Genomic DNA, 15252 nt, shown 5'->3' with positions numbered 1-15252 from the left:
GGAATCTTGTTGGCGTGTATTGGGTTGGAACGCACAGACTAAGGGCCAACGTCCTTGAAGCTCAAAGTTGGGCTCTCCTTACCCGGTCTCTCTTTCTTTGGAAGACAGGAATGAGGACCACTTTTTTCCCCAAGAGGCGATTTTGAAACCATATCCTGAAATGACACTAGAAAAACTCTTTGCATGTAATGTTCCTACACTGCTGGTCCAGCCCAGAAAAGCAGTTGCAAGGAAGTCCTGCACTCCTTTATCATGTCAAAAGTGGAAAATAGCGTGCAGGGTAAGGAACCTTCTCGACATACACAGCGTCTTATAGCATTGAAAAGAAGAAAGGCTCCTATATGACAAGCAGCCTGAAAACTTCCACAGGATGGGCTCGTCCGGGATTTGAACCCGGGACCTCTCGCACCCGAAGCGAGAATCATACCCCTAGACCAACGAGCCTGAGTGGCCAGGAGACATTTTGAACAATTACTGAAGCGTCTTTCAGAAAACAGCAGGGCTATTTGGCTCGTCTCCCTATAAGTGAGCCACACAAAGTCATGTTTTCTCTCAAGTTGTTGTTTTTTCACTCCAGCAAGGAAGGGGGCAGCCAATCTCCTATCGGCCAGTGAGCAGTAAAAAGGCACAGATGAGAACAGCAAGCACTTTCTGGCACTTGTACTCCTCTGCAAGTCCTGGACCCTTGCTCCATAGACTTCCACACCAGAAGCAATGAAGGGCCCACCATTTCTTGCGCCTGAGAAAGAGGTGTTTGATATTTGGATTCAAACGCGCTCGCTCAGCGCTCGATCAGGCGAGATTTATATGAGTGGCTCACAGGCCTGAAACATTCACCTGGGAGACCCAGAGTGGCTGACTTCCCAGTATGGCCATTGTTGGGCGAGTCTCCTCCTTTCCTCCTGCCTCAATCTAGAATTGGCTGAAAATCACAAGAGGGAGTGCAATGTCAGTGTGTAGTGCCTACTACCAGCTACCTCTCTGTCTTCCTTATGTAAATTAGAATTTTCAAGGGGGGACCATTGGCAATCTGCTCCTCCCACATAACCAGGAAGCCCTGTTGAACATGTCTGCCTGTGTTGTTGCAGGGACAGTGCCTTCTCTGCCAAAAAGGTGGCAGGAGAGCCTCACAACAAATGATGGGATCAACTGCTTATTTCGAAACCCAGCAAGGCAGTTACTGTGATGGATTGCAAATGTAATGGAAGGTGTGCCTGAGGTGTCACTTTCAGAAATACATGGAATTGTGATTGAGGGCCCAGCCTGGTGGATTTCTCTTTATTTACTACAGGTTCCCGCAAATATTGTGGTGTGTGTGGGGAATGCACTGCAAAAATTAGGAAGACTTAAGGGTGTAAAAGGGACCTGTCAGAAGTGGGATTTGAACCCACGCCTCCATGAGGAGACCAGAAGGCTCAGCATCACTGAAGATCAAGCTCTCTTGAGTCTGGCGCCTTAGACCACTCGGCCATCCTGACGGCTCAGGGTGTGCTTAGTTCTGACTTTTCTGTCTGCACCTGCCAACGTTTCCACTTACAACGTTCACAGAAATGTCACAGGTGTAAAGGCCCCAACAATACAACATAGCTCACACAAAATAAAAATAGGCCCAAGAACAACCCCCAGATGATCGATGGAGATAACTTTGTTTCGTCTGCAAAGGTAAAAAAAAATTCTCGCGGCTCACTGTGTTCAAAGACCACCTCTTCTTAAACTTGCATTGAGATAATAAGGTTTTAGAGTGTGCACAAAAAAAGCATCCAATGCACAGTGTTTCTGCCCCGTCTCGAACCGGGGACCTTTCGCGTGTTAGGCGAACGTGATGACCACTACACTACAGAAACTACCTTGGTGCTTTCTACTGTTAGAGGAAAGTTTCTCTCAAGTCTTCACCCTACTTCTATTCTGCTGTATCAGCAGCGGCTCAGAATATGCAGAACAAGTGTGAAAACCTCAGAGATATCATCCAACATGCTTGCAATTAGACGTATTCAAAACTCACTTGTGCAGGCATCGACAGGAAAATATCTGATGCCTAAATGCCAGCGAGTACAGCTTGGGAAAGCATCACCTGGGACACACTGAGACTAAGCAGGTAGGCAGATAAAGCATGGTGATCCATTTTTCTTCTGAGGTTAGAAATATGTTGTGCAACAATGCACCCAGTATAACGAGAAATAGTCATAGTGCTTTTTTAGTAGGGTTTGTATGTTTACCTCTAAAAAGGGCTCGTCCGGGATTTGAACCCAGGACCTCTCGCACCCTAAGCGAGAATCATACCCCTAGACCAACGAGCCACGCAAGAGTCACCTCTGACACGGCTCCAGGGGTTAGTGGCAGCTAGCCAGTACATGCTGCTCTGTTCTGCAATATGATTGCTGTCTTTTCCATGACCGTCATCAAACAAGAAATTAAAAAGCCTCTGTCCTTCAGACAGTTTGTTTGCTTTAAGTGTCTGCTCGTGGTGAGGACAAGAGAAGCATTTCTTCTCTCATGCCTTGCTTTCATGAAGTAGGCCCACCCTACAGAGCAAAGTGCGAGCAAGCGAATGGCGCAAGCTATCGTCACTTCTCTTTTCGAGCTGACACTGAGATCTCTGGAGCACACTACGTCAGGCTGGTGAGGAATAGACAGCCTCTATTATCTCAGCTTTTCTATAAAGTGAGCCAGTAAATGCAAACACTGTGAAAAACAGCAAGCTGCATTTCTGCCCGGTCTCGAACCAGGGACCTTTCGCGTGTAAGGCGAACGTGATAACCACTACACTACAGAAACAGACACTACCTCAGGAATCTTGTTGGCGTGTATTGGGTTGGAACGCACAGACTAAGGGCCAACGTCCTTGAAGCTCAAAGTTGGGCTCTCCTTACCCGGTCTCTCTTTCTTTGGAAGACAGGAATGAGGACCACTTTTTTCCCCAAGAGGCGATTTTGAAACCATATCCTGAAATGACACTAGAAAAACTCTTTGCATGTAATGTTCCTACACTGCTGGTCCAGCCCAGAAAAGCAGTTGCAAGGAAGTCCTGCACTCCTTTATCATGTCAAAAGTGGAAAATAGCGTGCAGGGTAAGGAACCTTCTCGACATACACAGCGTCTTATAGCATTGAAAAGAAGAAAGGCTCCTATATGACAAGCAGCCTGAAAACTTCCACAGGATGGGCTCGTACGGGATTTGAACCCGGGACCTCTCGCACCCGAAGCGAGAATCATACCCCTAGACCAACGAGCCTGAGTGGCCAGGAGACATTTTGAACAATTACTGAAGCGTCTTTCAGAAAACAGCAGGGCTATTTGGCTCGTCTCCCTATAAGTGAGCCACACAAAGTCATGTTTTCTCTCAAGTTGTTGTTTTTTCACTCCAGCAAGGAAGGGGGCAGCCAATCTCCTATCGGCCAGTGAGCAGTAAAAAGGCACAGATGAGAACAGCAAGCACTTTCTGGCACTTGTACTCCTCTGCAAGTCCTGGACCCTTGCTCCATAGACTTCCACACCAGAAGCAATGAAGGGCCCACCATTTCTTGCGCCTGAGAAAGAGGTGTTTGATATTTGGATTCAAACGCGCTCGCTCAGCGCTCGATCAGGCTCGATCAGGCGAGATTTATATGAGTGGCTCACAGGCCTGAAACATTCACCTGGGAGACCCAGAGTGGCTGACTTCCCAGTATGGCCATTGTTGGGCGAGTCTCCTCCTTTCCTCCTGCCTCAATCTAGAATTGGCTGCAAATCACAAGAGGGAGTGCAATGTCCGTGTGTAGTGCCTACTACCAGCTACCTCTCTGTCTTCCTTATGTAAATTAGAATTTTCAAGGGGGGACCATTGGCAATCTGCTCCTCCCACATAACCAGGAAGCCCTGTTGAACATGTCTGCCTGTGTTGTTGCAGGGACAGTGCCTTCTCTGCCAAAAAGGTGGCAGGAGAGCCTCACAACAAATGATGGGATCAACTGCTTATTTCGAAACCCAGCAAGGCAGTTACTGTGATGGATTGCAAATGTAATGGAAGGTGTGCCTGAGGTGTCACTTTCAGAAATACATGGAATTGTGATTGAGGGCCCAGCCTGGTGGATTTCTCTTTATTTACTACAGGTTCCCGCAAATATTGTGGTGTGTGTGGGGAATGCACTGCAAAAATTAGGAAGACTTAAGGGTGTAAAAGGGACCTGTCAGAAGTGGGATTTGAACCCACGCCTCCATGAGGAGACCAGAAGGCTCAGCATCACTGAAGATCAAGCTCTCTTGAGTCTGGCGCCTTAGACCACTCGGCCATCCTGACGGCTCAGGGTGTGCTTAGTTCTGACTTTTCTGTCTGCACCTGCCAACGTTTCCACTTACAACGTTCACAGAAATGTCACAGGTGTAAAGGCCCCAACAATACAACATAGCTCACACAAAATAAAAATAGGCCCAAGAACAACCCCCAGATGATCGATGGAGATAACTTTGTTTCGTCTGCAAAGGTAAAAAAAAATTCTCGCGGCTCACTGTGTTCAAAGACCACCTCTTCTTAAACTTGCATTGAGATAATAAGGTTTTAGAGTGTGCACAAAAAAAGCATCCAATGCACAGTGTTTCTGCCCCGTCTCGAACCGGGGACCTTTCGCGTGTTAGGCGAACGTGATGACCACTACACTACAGAAACTACCTTGGTGCTTTCTACTGTTAGAGGAAAGTTTCTCTCAAGTCTTCACCCTACTTCTATTCTGCTGTATCAGCAGCGGCTCAGAATGTGCAGAACAAGTGTGAAAACCTCAGAGATATCATCCAACATGCTTGCAATTAGACGTATTCAAAACTCACTTGTGCAGGCATCGACAGGCAAATATCTGATGCCTAAATGCCAGCGAGTACAGCTTGGGAAAGCATGACCTGGGACACACTGAGACTAAGCAGGTAGGCAGATAAAGCATGGTGATCCATTTTTCTTCTGAGGTTAGAAATATGTTGTGCAACAATGCACCCAGTATAACGAGAAATAGTCATAGTGCTTTTTTAGTAGGGTTTGTATGTTTACCTCTAAAAAGGGCTCGTCCGGGATTTGAACCCGGGACCTCTCGCACCCTAAGCGAGAATCATACCCCTAGACCAACGAGCCACGCAAGAGTCACCTCTGACACGGCTCCAGGGGTTAGTGGCAGCTAGCCAGTACATGCTGCTCTGTTCTGCAATATGATTGCTGTCTTTTCCATGACCGTCATCAAACAAGAAATTAAAAAGCCTATGTCCTTCAGACAGTTTGTTTGCTTTAAGTGTCTGCTCGTGGTGAGGACAAGAGAAGCATTTCTTCTCTCATGCCTTGCTTTCATGAAGTAGGCCCACCCTACAGAGCAAAGTGCGAGCAAGCGAATGGCGCAAGCTATCGTCACTTCTCTTTTCGAGCTGTCACTGAGATCTCTGGAGCACACTACGTCAGGCTGGTGAGGAATAGACAGCCTCTATTATCTCAGCTTTTCTATAAAGTGAGCCAGTAAATGCAAACACTGTGAAAAACAGCAAGCTGCATTTCTGCCCGGTCTCGAACCAGGGACCTTTCGCGTGTAAGGCGAACGTGATAACCACTACACTACAGAAACAGACACTACCTCAGGAATCTTGTTGGCGTGTATTGGGTTGGAACGCACAGACTAAGGGCCAACGTCCTTGAAGCTCAAAGTTGGGCTCTCCTTACCCGGTCTCTCTTTCTTTGGAAGACAGGAATGAGGACCACTTTTTTCCCCAAGAGGCGATTTTGAAACCATATCCTGAAATGACACTAGAAAAACTCTTTGCATGTAATGTTCCTACACTGCTGGTCCAGCCCAGAAAAGCAGTTGCAAGGAAGTCCTGCACTCCTTTATCATGTCAAAAGTGGAAAATAGCGTGCAGGGTAAGGAACCTTCTCGACATACACAGCGTCTTATAGCATTGAAAAGAAGAAAGGCTCCTATATGACAAGCAGCCTGAAAACTTCCACAGGATGGGCTCGTACGGGATTTGAACCCGGGACCTCTCGCACCCGAAGCGAGAATCATACCCCTAGACCAACGAGCCTGAGTGGCCAGGAGACATTTTGAACAATTACTGAAGCGTCTTTCAGAAAACAGCAGGGCTATTTGGCTCGTCTCCCTATAAGTGAGCCACACAAAGTCATGTTTTCTCTCAAGTTGTTGTTTTTTCACTCCAGCAAGGAAGGGGGCAGCCAATCTCCTATCGGCCAGTGAGCAGTAAAAAGGCACAGATGAGAACAGCAAGCACTTTCTGGCACTTGTACTCCTCTGCAAGTCCTGGACCCTTGCTCCATAGACTTCCACACCAGAAGCAATGAAGGGCCCACCATTTCTTGCGCCTGAGAAAGAGGTGTTTGATATTTGGATTCAAACGCGCTCGCTCAGCGCTCGATCAGGCTCGATCAGGCGAGATTTATATGAGTGGCTCACAGGCCTGAAACATTCACCTGGGAGACCCAGAGTGGCTGACTTCCCAGTATGGCCATTGTTGGGCGAGTCTCCTCCTTTCCTCCTGCCTCAATCTAGAATTGGCTGCAAATCACAAGAGGGAGTGCAATGTCCGTGTGTAGTGCCTACTACCAGCTACCTCTCTGTCTTCCTTATGTAAATTAGAATTTTCAAGGGGGGACCATTGGCAATCTGCTCCTCCCACATAACCAGGAAGCCCTGTTGAACATGTCTGCCTGTGTTGTTGCAGGGACAGTGCCTTCTCTGCCAAAAAGGTGGCAGGAGAGCCTCACAACAAATGATGGGATCAACTGCTTATTTCGAAACCCAGCAAGGCAGTTACTGTGATGGATTGCAAATGTAATGGAAGGTGTGCCTGAGGTGTCACTTTCAGAAATACATGGAATTGTGATTGAGGGCCCAGCCTGGTGGATTTCTCTTTATTTACTACAGGTTCCCGCAAATATTGTGGTGTGTGTGGGGAATGCACTGCAAAAATTAGGAAGACTTAAGGGTGTAAAAGGGACCTGTCAGAAGTGGGATTTGAACCCACGCCTCCATGAGGAGACCAGAAGGCTCAGCATCACTGAAGATCAAGCTCTCTTGAGTCTGGCGCCTTAGACCACTCGGCCATCCTGACGGCTCAGGGTGTGCTTAGTTCTGACTTTTCTGTCTGCACCTGCCAACGTTTCCACTTACAACGTTCACAGAAATGTCACAGGTGTAAAGGCCCCAACAATACAACATAGCTCACACAAAATAAAAATAGGCCCAAGAACAACCCCCAGATGATCGATGGAGATAACTTTGTTTCGTCTGCAAAGGTAAAAAAAAATTCTCGCGGCTCACTGTGTTCAAAGACCACCTCTTCTTAAACTTGCATTGAGATAATAAGGTTTTAGAGTGTGCACAAAAAAAGCATCCAATGCACAGTGTTTCTGCCCCGTCTCGAACCGGGGACCTTTCGCGTGTTAGGCGAACGTGATGACCACTACACTACAGAAACTACCTTGGTGCTTTCTACTGTTAGAGGAAAGTTTCTCTCAAGTCTTCACCCTACTTCTATTCTGCTGTATCAGCAGCGGCTCAGAATGTGCAGAACAAGTGTGAAAACCTCAGAGATATCATCCAACATGCTTGCAATTAGACGTATTCAAAACTCACTTGTGCAGGCATCGACAGGCAAATATCTGATGCCTAAATGCCAGCGAGTACAGCTTGGGAAAGCATGACCTGGGACACACTGAGACTAAGCAGGTAGGCAGATAAAGCATGGTGATCCATTTTTCTTCTGAGGTTAGAAATATGTTGTGCAACAATGCACCCAGTATAACGAGAAATAGTCATAGTGCTTTTTTAGTAGGGTTTGTATGTTTACCTCTAAAAAGGGCTCGTCCGGGATTTGAACCCGGGACCTCTCGCACCCTAAGCGAGAATCATACCCCTAGACCAACGAGCCACGCAAGAGTCACCTCTGACACGGCTCCAGGGGTTAGTGGCAGCTAGCCAGTACATGCTGCTCTGTTCTGCAATATGATTGCTGTCTTTTCCATGACCGTCATCAAACAAGAAATTAAAAAGCCTATGTCCTTCAGACAGTTTGTTTGCTTTAAGTGTCTGCTCGTGGTGAGGACAAGAGAAGCATTTCTTCTCTCATGCCTTGCTTTCATGAAGTAGGCCCACCCTACAGAGCAAAGTGCGAGCAAGCGAATGGCGCAAGCTATCGTCACTTCTCTTTTCGAGCTGTCACTGAGATCTCTGGAGCACACTACGTCAGGCTGGTGAGGAATAGACAGCCTCTATTATCTCAGCTTTTCTATAAAGTGAGCCAGTAAATGCAAACACTGTGAAAAACAGCAAGCTGCATTTCTGCCCGGTCTCGAACCAGGGACCTTTCGCGTGTAAGGCGAACGTGATAACCACTACACTACAGAAACAGACACTACCTCAGGAATCTTGTTGGCGTGTATTGGGTTGGAACGCACAGACTAAGGGCCAACGTCCTTGAAGCTCAAAGTTGGGCTCTCCTTACCCGGTCTCTCTTTCTTTGGAAGACAGGAATGAGGACCACTTTTTTCCCCAAGAGGCGATTTTGAAACCATATCCTGAAATGACACTAGAAAAACTCTTTGCATGTAATGTTCCTACACTGCTGGTCCAGCCCAGAAAAGCAGTTGCAAGGAAGTCCTGCACTCCTTTATCATGTCAAAAGTGGAAAATAGCGTGCAGGGTAAGGAACCTTCTCGACATACACAGCGTCTTATAGCATTGAAAAGAAGAAAGGCTCCTATATGACAAGCAGCCTGAAAACTTCCACAGGATGGGCTCGTACGGGATTTGAACCCGGGACCTCTCGCACCCGAAGCGAGAATCATACCCCTAGACCAACGAGCCTGAGTGGCCAGGAGACATTTTGAACAATTACTGAAGCGTCTTTCAGAAAACAGCAGGGCTATTTGGCTCGTCTCCCTATAAGTGAGCCACACAAAGTCATGTTTTCTCTCAAGTTGTTGTTTTTTCACTCCAGCAAGGAAGGGGGCAGCCAATCTCCTATCGGCCAGTGAGCAGTAAAAAGGCACAGATGAGAACAGCAAGCACTTTCTGGCACTTGTACTCCTCTGCAAGTCCTGGACCCTTGCTCCATAGACTTCCACACCAGAAGCAATGAAGGGCCCACCATTTCTTGCGCCTGAGAAAGAGGTGTTTGATATTTGGATTCAAACGCGCTCGCTCAGCGCTCGATCAGGCTCGATCAGGCGAGATTTATATGAGTGGCTCACAGGCCTGAAACATTCACCTGGGAGACCCAGAGTGGCTGACTTCCCAGTATGGCCATTGTTGGGCGAGTCTCCTCCTTTCCTCCTGCCTCAATCTAGAATTGGCTGCAAATCACAAGAGGGAGTGCAATGTCCGTGTGTAGTGCCTACTACCAGCTACCTCTCTGTCTTCCTTATGTAAATTAGAATTTTCAAGGGGGGACCATTGGCAATCTGCTCCTCCCACATAACCAGGAAGCCCTGTTGAACATGTCTGCCTGTGTTGTTGCAGGGACAGTGCCTTCTCTGCCAAAAAGGTGGCAGGAGAGCCTCACAACAAATGATGGGATCAACTGCTTATTTCGAAACCCAGCAAGGCAGTTACTGTGATGGATTGCAAATGTAATGGAAGGTGTGCCTGAGGTGTCACTTTCAGAAATACATGGAATTGTGATTGAGGGCCCAGCCTGGTGGATTTCTCTTTATTTACTACAGGTTCCCGCAAATATTGTGGTGTGTGTGGGGAATGCACTGCAAAAATTAGGAAGACTTAAGGGTGTAAAAGGGACCTGTCAGAAGTGGGATTTGAACCCACGCCTCCATGAGGAGACCAGAAGGCTCAGCATCACTGAAGATCAAGCTCTCTTGAGTCTGGCGCCTTAGACCACTCGGCCATCCTGACGGCTCAGGGTGTGCTTAGTTCTGACTTTTCTGTCTGCACCTGCCAACGTTTCCACTTACAACGTTCACAGAAATGTCACAGGTGTAAAGGCCCCAACAATACAACATAGCTCACACAAAATAAAAATAGGCCCAAGAACAACCCCCAGATGATCGATGGAGATAACTTTGTTTCGTCTGCAAAGGTAAAAAAAAATTCTCGCGGCTCACTGTGTTCAAAGACCACCTCTTCTTAAACTTGCATTGAGATAATAAGGTTTTAGAGTGTGCACAAAAAAAGCATCCAATGCACAGTGTTTCTGCCCCGTCTCGAACCGGGGACCTTTCGCGTGTTAGGCGAACGTGATGACCACTACACTACAGAAACTACCTTGGTGCTTTCTACTGTTAGAGGAAAGTTTCTCTCAAGTCTTCACCCTACTTCTATTCTGCTGTATCAGCAGCGGCTCAGAATGTGCAGAACAAGTGTGAAAACCTCAGAGATATCATCCAACATGCTTGCAATTAGACGTATTCAAAACTCACTTGTGCAGGCATCGACAGGCAAATATCTGATGCCTAAATGCCAGCGAGTACAGCTTGGGAAAGCATCACCTGGGACACACTGAGACTAAGCAGGTAGGCAGATAAAGCATGGTGATCCATTTTTCTTCTGAGGTTAGAAATATGTTGTGCAACAATGCACCCAGTATAACGAGAAATAGTCATAGTGCTTTTTTAGTAGGGTTTGTATGTTTACCTCTAAAAAGGGCTCGTCCGGGATTTGAACCCGGGACCTCTCGCACCCTAAGCGAGAATCATACCCCTAGACCAACGAGCCACGCAAGAGTCACCTCTGACACGGCTCCAGGGGTTAGTGGCAGCTAGCCAGTACATGCTGCTCTGTTCTGCAATATGATTGCTGTCTTTTCCATGACCGTCATCAAACAAGAAATTAAAAAGCCTATGTCCTTCAGACAGTTTGTTTGCTTTAAGTGTCTGCTCGTGGTGAGGACAAGAGAAGCATTTCTTCTCTCATGCCTTGCTTTCATGAAGTAGGCCCACCCTACAGAGCAAAGTGCGAGCAAGCGAATGGCGCAAGCTATCGTCACTTCTCTTTTCGAGCTGTCACTGAGATCTCTGGAGCACACTACGTCAGGCTGGTGAGGAATAGACAGCCTCTATTATCTCAGCTTTTCTATAAAGTGAGCCAGTAAATGCAAACACTGTGAAAAACAGCAAGCTGCATTTCTGCCCGGTCTCGAACCAGGGACCTTTCGCGTGTAAGGCGAACGTGATAACCACTACACTACAGAAACAGACACTACCTCAGGAATCTTGTTGGCGTGTATTGGGTTGGAACGCACAGACTAAGGGCCAACGTCCTTGAAGCTCAAAGTTGGGCTCTCCTTACCCGGTCTCTCTTTCTTTGGAAGACAGGAATGAGGACCACTTTTTTCCCCAAGAGGCGATTTTGAAACCATATCCTGAAATGACACTAGAAAAACTCTTTGCATGTAATGTTCCTACACTGCTGGTCCAGCCCAGAAAAGCAGTTGCAAGGAAGTCCTGCACTCCTTTATCATGTCAAAAGTGGAAAATAGCGTGCAGGGTAAGGAACCTTCTCGACATACACAGCGTCTTATAGCATTGAAAAGAAGAAAGGCTCCTATATGACAAGCAGCCTGAAAACTTCCACAGGATGGGCTCGTACGGGATTTGAACCCGGGACCTCTCGCACCCGAAGCGAGAATCATACCCCTAGACCAACGAGCCTGAGTGGCCAGGAGACATTTTGAACAATTACTGAAGCGTCTTTCAGAAAACAGCAGGGCTATTTGGCTCGTCTCCCTATAAGTGAGCCACACAAAGTCATGTTTTCTCTCAAGTTGTTGTTTTTTCACTCCAGCAAGGAAGGGGGCAGCCAATCTCCTATCGGCCAGTGAGCAGTAAAAAGGCACAGATGAGAACAGCAAGCACTTTCTGGCACTTGTACTCCTCTGCAAGTCCTGGACCCTTGCTCCATAGACTTCCACACCAGAAGCAATGAAGGGCCCACCATTTCTTGCGCCTGAGAAAGAGGTGTTTGATATTTGGATTCAAACGCGCTCGCTCAGCGCTCGATCAGGCTCGATCAGGCGAGATTTATATGAGTGGCTCACAGGCCTGAAACATTCACCTGGGAGACCCAGAGTGGCTGACTTCCCAGTATGGCCATTGTTGGGCGAGTCTCCTCCTTTCCTCCTGCCTCAATCTAGAATTGGCTGCAAATCACAAGAGGGAGTGCAATGTCCGTGTGTAGTGCCTACTACCAGCTACCTCTCTGTCTTCCTTATGTAAATTAGAATTTTCAAGGGGGGACCATTGGCAATCTGCTCCTCCCACATAACCAGGAAGCCCTGTTGAACATGTCTGCCTGTGTTGTTGCAGGGACAGTGCCTTCTCTGCCAAAAAGGTGGCAGGAGAGCCTCACAACAAATGATGGGATCAACTGCTTATTTCGAAACCCAGCAAGGCAGTTACTGTGATGGATTGCAAATGTAATGGAAGGTGTGCCTGAGGTGTCACTTTCAGAAATACATGGAATTGTGATTGAGGGCCCAGCCTGGTGGATTTCTCTTTATTTACTACAGGTTCCCGCAAATATTGTGGTGTGTGTGGGGAATGCACTGCAAAAATTAGGAAGACTTAAGGGTGTAAAAGGGACCTGTCAGAAGTGGGATTTGAACCCACGCCTCCATGAGGAGACCAGAAGGCTCAGCATCACTGAAGATCAAGCTCTCTTGAGTCTGGCGCCTTAGACCACTCGGCCATCCTGACGGCTCAGGGTGTGCTTAGTTCTGACTTTTCTGTCTGCACCTGCCAACGTTTCCACTTACAACGTTCACAGAAATGTCACAGGTGTAAAGGCCCCAACAATACAACATAGCTCACACAAAATAAAAATAGGCCCAAGAACAACCCCCAGATGATCGATGGAGATAACTTTGTTTCGTCTGCAAAGGTAAAAAAAAATTCTCGCGGCTCACTGTGTTCAAAGACCACCTCTTCTTAAACTTGCATTGAGATAATAAGGTTTTAGAGTGTGCACAAAAAAAGCATCCAATGCACAGTGTTTCTGCCCCGTCTCGAACCGGGGACCTTTCGCGTGTTAGGCGAACGTGATGACCACTACACTACAGAAACTACCTTGGTGCTTTCTACTGTTAGAGGAAAGTTTCTCTCAAGTCTTCACCCTACTTCTATTCTGCTGTATCAGCAGCGGCTCAGAATGTGCAGAACAAGTGTGAAAACTTCAGAGATATCATCCAACATGCTTGCAATTAGACGTATTCAAAACTCACTTGTGCAGGCATCGACAGGCAAATATCTGATGCCTAAATGCCAGCGAGTACAGCTTGGGAAAGCATCACCTGGGACACACTGAGACTAAGCAGGTAGGCAGATAAAGCATGGTGATCCATTTTTCTTCTGAGGTTAGAAATATGTTGTGCAACAATGCACCCAGTATAACGAGAAATAGTCATAGTGCTTTTTTAGTAGGGTTTGTATGTTTACCTCTAAAAAGGGCTCGTCCGGGATTTGAACCCGGGACCTCTCGCACCCTAAGCGAGAATCATACCCCTAGACCAACGAGCCACGCAAGAGTCACCTCTGACACGGCTCCAGGGGTTAGTGGCAGCTAGCCAGTACATGCTGCTCTGTTCTGCAATATGATTGCTGTCTTTTCCATGACCGTCATCAAACAAGAAATTAAAAAGCCTATGTCCTTCAGACAGTTTGTTTGCTTTAAGTGTCTGCTCGTGGTGAGGACAAGAGAAGCATTTCTTCTCTCATGCCTTGCTTTCATGAAGTAGGCCCACCCTACAGAGCAAAGTGCGAGCAAGCGAATGGCGCAAGCTATCGTCACTTCTCTTTTCGAGCTGTCACTGAGATCTCTGGAGCACACTACGTCAGGCTGGTGAGGAATAGACAGCCTCTATTATCTCAGCTTTTCTATAAAGTGAGCCAGTAAATGCAAACACTGTGAAAAACAGCAAGCTGCATTTCTGCCCGGTCTCGAACCAGGGACCTTTCGCGTGTAAGGCGAACGTGATAACCACTACACTACAGAAACAGACACTACCTCAGGAATCTTGTTGGCGTGTATTGGGTTGGAACGCACAGACTAAGGGCCAACGTCCTTGAAGCTCAAAGTTGGGCTCTCCTTACCCGGTCTCTCTTTCTTTGGAAGACAGGAATGAGGACCACTTTTTTCCCCAAGAGGCGATTTTGAAACCATATCCTGAAATGACACTAGAAAAACTCTTTGCATGTAATGTTCCTACACTGCTGGTCCAGCCCAGAAAAGCAGTTGCAAGGAAGTCCTGCACTCCTTTATCATGTCAAAAGTGGAAAATAGCGTGCAGGGTAAGGAACCTTCTCGACATACACAGCGTCTTATAGCATTGAAAAGAAGAAAGGCTCCTATATGACAAGCAGCCTGAAAACTTCCACAGGATGGGCTCGTACGGGATTTGAACCCGGGACCTCTCGCACCCGAAGCGAGAATCATACCCCTAGACCAACGAGCCTGAGTGGCCAGGAGACATTTTGAACAATTACTGAAGCGTCTTTCAGAAAACAGCAGGGCTATTTGGCTCGTCTCCCTATAAGTGAGCCACACAAAGTCATGTTTTCTCTCAAGTTGTTGTTTTTTCACTCCAGCAAGGAAGGGGGCAGCCAATCTCCTATCGGCCAGTGAGCAGTAAAAAGGCACAGATGAGAACAGCAAGCACTTTCTGGCACTTGTACTCCTCTGCAAGTCCTGGACCCTTGCTCCATAGACTTCCACACCAGAAGCAATGAAGGGCCCACCATTTCTTGCGCCTGAGAAAGAGGTGTTTGATATTTGGATTCAAACGCGCTCGCTCAGCGCTCGATCAGGCTCGATCAGGCGAGATTTATATGAGTGGCTCACAGGCCTGAAACATTCACCTGGGAGACCCAGAGTGGCTGACTTCCCAGTATGGCCATTGTTGGGCGAGTCTCCTCCTTTCCTCCTGCCTCAATCTAGAATTGGCTGCAAATCACAAGAGGGAGTGCAATGTCCGTGTGTAGTGCCTACTACCAGCTACCTCTCTGTCTTCCTTATGTAAATTAGAATTTTCAAGGGGGGACCATTGGCAATCTGCTCCTCCCACATAACCAGGAAGCCCTGTTGAACATGTCTGCCTGTGTTGTTGCAGGGACAGTGCCTTCTCTGCCAAAAAGGTGGCAGGAGAGCCTCACAACAAATGATGGGATCAACTGCTTATTTCGAAACCCAGCAAGGCAGTTACTGTGATGGATTGCAAATGTAATGGAAGGTGTGCCTGAGGTGTCACTTTCAGAAATACATGGAATTGTGATTGAGGGCCCAG

The 15252-nt window shown here is 47.4% G+C and overlaps 26 non-coding genes across 26 annotated transcripts; all 26 read right to left on the bottom strand.

Moving 5' to 3' along the window:
* Positions 1-372: 372 nt before the first annotated feature.
* On the bottom strand, positions 373-444 carry TRNAP-CGG (transfer RNA proline (anticodon CGG)). Its single transcript has one exon. It is a non-coding gene; the product is annotated as a tRNA-Pro (tRNA).
* Positions 445-1366: 922 nt separating this feature from the next.
* Positions 1367-1478, bottom strand: TRNAL-CAA (transfer RNA leucine (anticodon CAA)). The gene is made up of 2 exons: positions 1441-1478; positions 1367-1412 (listed from the first exon to the last, which is right to left on the bottom strand). It is a non-coding gene; the product is annotated as a tRNA-Leu (tRNA).
* A 293-nt stretch (positions 1479-1771) lies between these two features.
* On the bottom strand, positions 1772-1844 carry TRNAV-AAC (transfer RNA valine (anticodon AAC)). Its single transcript has one exon. It is a non-coding gene; the product is annotated as a tRNA-Val (tRNA).
* A 381-nt stretch (positions 1845-2225) lies between these two features.
* On the bottom strand, positions 2226-2297 carry TRNAP-AGG (transfer RNA proline (anticodon AGG)). Its single transcript has one exon. It is a non-coding gene; the product is annotated as a tRNA-Pro (tRNA).
* A 405-nt stretch (positions 2298-2702) lies between these two features.
* Positions 2703-2775, bottom strand: TRNAV-UAC (transfer RNA valine (anticodon UAC)). Its single transcript has one exon. It is a non-coding gene; the product is annotated as a tRNA-Val (tRNA).
* Positions 2776-3160: 385 nt separating this feature from the next.
* On the bottom strand, positions 3161-3232 carry TRNAP-CGG (transfer RNA proline (anticodon CGG)). Its single transcript has one exon. It is a non-coding gene; the product is annotated as a tRNA-Pro (tRNA).
* Positions 3233-4164: 932 nt separating this feature from the next.
* TRNAL-CAA (transfer RNA leucine (anticodon CAA)) lies at positions 4165-4276 on the bottom strand. The gene is made up of 2 exons: positions 4239-4276; positions 4165-4210 (listed from the first exon to the last, which is right to left on the bottom strand). It is a non-coding gene; the product is annotated as a tRNA-Leu (tRNA).
* A 293-nt stretch (positions 4277-4569) lies between these two features.
* TRNAV-AAC (transfer RNA valine (anticodon AAC)) lies at positions 4570-4642 on the bottom strand. The gene has a single exon. It is a non-coding gene; the product is annotated as a tRNA-Val (tRNA).
* Positions 4643-5023: 381 nt separating this feature from the next.
* On the bottom strand, positions 5024-5095 carry TRNAP-AGG (transfer RNA proline (anticodon AGG)). The gene has a single exon. It is a non-coding gene; the product is annotated as a tRNA-Pro (tRNA).
* A 405-nt stretch (positions 5096-5500) lies between these two features.
* On the bottom strand, positions 5501-5573 carry TRNAV-UAC (transfer RNA valine (anticodon UAC)). The gene has a single exon. It is a non-coding gene; the product is annotated as a tRNA-Val (tRNA).
* A 385-nt stretch (positions 5574-5958) lies between these two features.
* TRNAP-CGG (transfer RNA proline (anticodon CGG)) lies at positions 5959-6030 on the bottom strand. The gene has a single exon. It is a non-coding gene; the product is annotated as a tRNA-Pro (tRNA).
* A 932-nt stretch (positions 6031-6962) lies between these two features.
* TRNAL-CAA (transfer RNA leucine (anticodon CAA)) lies at positions 6963-7074 on the bottom strand. The gene is made up of 2 exons: positions 7037-7074; positions 6963-7008 (listed from the first exon to the last, which is right to left on the bottom strand). It is a non-coding gene; the product is annotated as a tRNA-Leu (tRNA).
* A 293-nt stretch (positions 7075-7367) lies between these two features.
* Positions 7368-7440, bottom strand: TRNAV-AAC (transfer RNA valine (anticodon AAC)). The gene has a single exon. It is a non-coding gene; the product is annotated as a tRNA-Val (tRNA).
* A 381-nt stretch (positions 7441-7821) lies between these two features.
* On the bottom strand, positions 7822-7893 carry TRNAP-AGG (transfer RNA proline (anticodon AGG)). The gene has a single exon. It is a non-coding gene; the product is annotated as a tRNA-Pro (tRNA).
* Positions 7894-8298: 405 nt separating this feature from the next.
* Positions 8299-8371, bottom strand: TRNAV-UAC (transfer RNA valine (anticodon UAC)). Its single transcript has one exon. It is a non-coding gene; the product is annotated as a tRNA-Val (tRNA).
* Positions 8372-8756: 385 nt separating this feature from the next.
* Positions 8757-8828, bottom strand: TRNAP-CGG (transfer RNA proline (anticodon CGG)). The gene has a single exon. It is a non-coding gene; the product is annotated as a tRNA-Pro (tRNA).
* Positions 8829-9760: 932 nt separating this feature from the next.
* On the bottom strand, positions 9761-9872 carry TRNAL-CAA (transfer RNA leucine (anticodon CAA)). Its single transcript has 2 exons — positions 9835-9872; positions 9761-9806 (listed from the first exon to the last, which is right to left on the bottom strand). It is a non-coding gene; the product is annotated as a tRNA-Leu (tRNA).
* A 293-nt stretch (positions 9873-10165) lies between these two features.
* On the bottom strand, positions 10166-10238 carry TRNAV-AAC (transfer RNA valine (anticodon AAC)). Its single transcript has one exon. It is a non-coding gene; the product is annotated as a tRNA-Val (tRNA).
* A 381-nt stretch (positions 10239-10619) lies between these two features.
* On the bottom strand, positions 10620-10691 carry TRNAP-AGG (transfer RNA proline (anticodon AGG)). Its single transcript has one exon. It is a non-coding gene; the product is annotated as a tRNA-Pro (tRNA).
* Positions 10692-11096: 405 nt separating this feature from the next.
* TRNAV-UAC (transfer RNA valine (anticodon UAC)) lies at positions 11097-11169 on the bottom strand. Its single transcript has one exon. It is a non-coding gene; the product is annotated as a tRNA-Val (tRNA).
* A 385-nt stretch (positions 11170-11554) lies between these two features.
* TRNAP-CGG (transfer RNA proline (anticodon CGG)) lies at positions 11555-11626 on the bottom strand. The gene has a single exon. It is a non-coding gene; the product is annotated as a tRNA-Pro (tRNA).
* A 932-nt stretch (positions 11627-12558) lies between these two features.
* TRNAL-CAA (transfer RNA leucine (anticodon CAA)) lies at positions 12559-12670 on the bottom strand. The gene is made up of 2 exons: positions 12633-12670; positions 12559-12604 (listed from the first exon to the last, which is right to left on the bottom strand). It is a non-coding gene; the product is annotated as a tRNA-Leu (tRNA).
* A 293-nt stretch (positions 12671-12963) lies between these two features.
* TRNAV-AAC (transfer RNA valine (anticodon AAC)) lies at positions 12964-13036 on the bottom strand. Its single transcript has one exon. It is a non-coding gene; the product is annotated as a tRNA-Val (tRNA).
* Positions 13037-13417: 381 nt separating this feature from the next.
* TRNAP-AGG (transfer RNA proline (anticodon AGG)) lies at positions 13418-13489 on the bottom strand. The gene has a single exon. It is a non-coding gene; the product is annotated as a tRNA-Pro (tRNA).
* A 405-nt stretch (positions 13490-13894) lies between these two features.
* Positions 13895-13967, bottom strand: TRNAV-UAC (transfer RNA valine (anticodon UAC)). The gene has a single exon. It is a non-coding gene; the product is annotated as a tRNA-Val (tRNA).
* Positions 13968-14352: 385 nt separating this feature from the next.
* Positions 14353-14424, bottom strand: TRNAP-CGG (transfer RNA proline (anticodon CGG)). Its single transcript has one exon. It is a non-coding gene; the product is annotated as a tRNA-Pro (tRNA).
* Positions 14425-15252: the final 828 nt, after the last annotated feature.

This window comes from Lissotriton vulgaris, chromosome 10 (genome assembly GCF_964263255.1).
Source record: "Lissotriton vulgaris chromosome 10, aLisVul1.2, whole genome shotgun sequence".
NCBI classification, from domain to species: Eukaryota; Metazoa; Chordata; class Amphibia; order Caudata; family Salamandridae; genus Lissotriton; species Lissotriton vulgaris.
The sequence above is the reverse complement of the archived record's forward strand: the minus strand, read 5'-3'. Positions and strand labels throughout refer to the sequence as shown.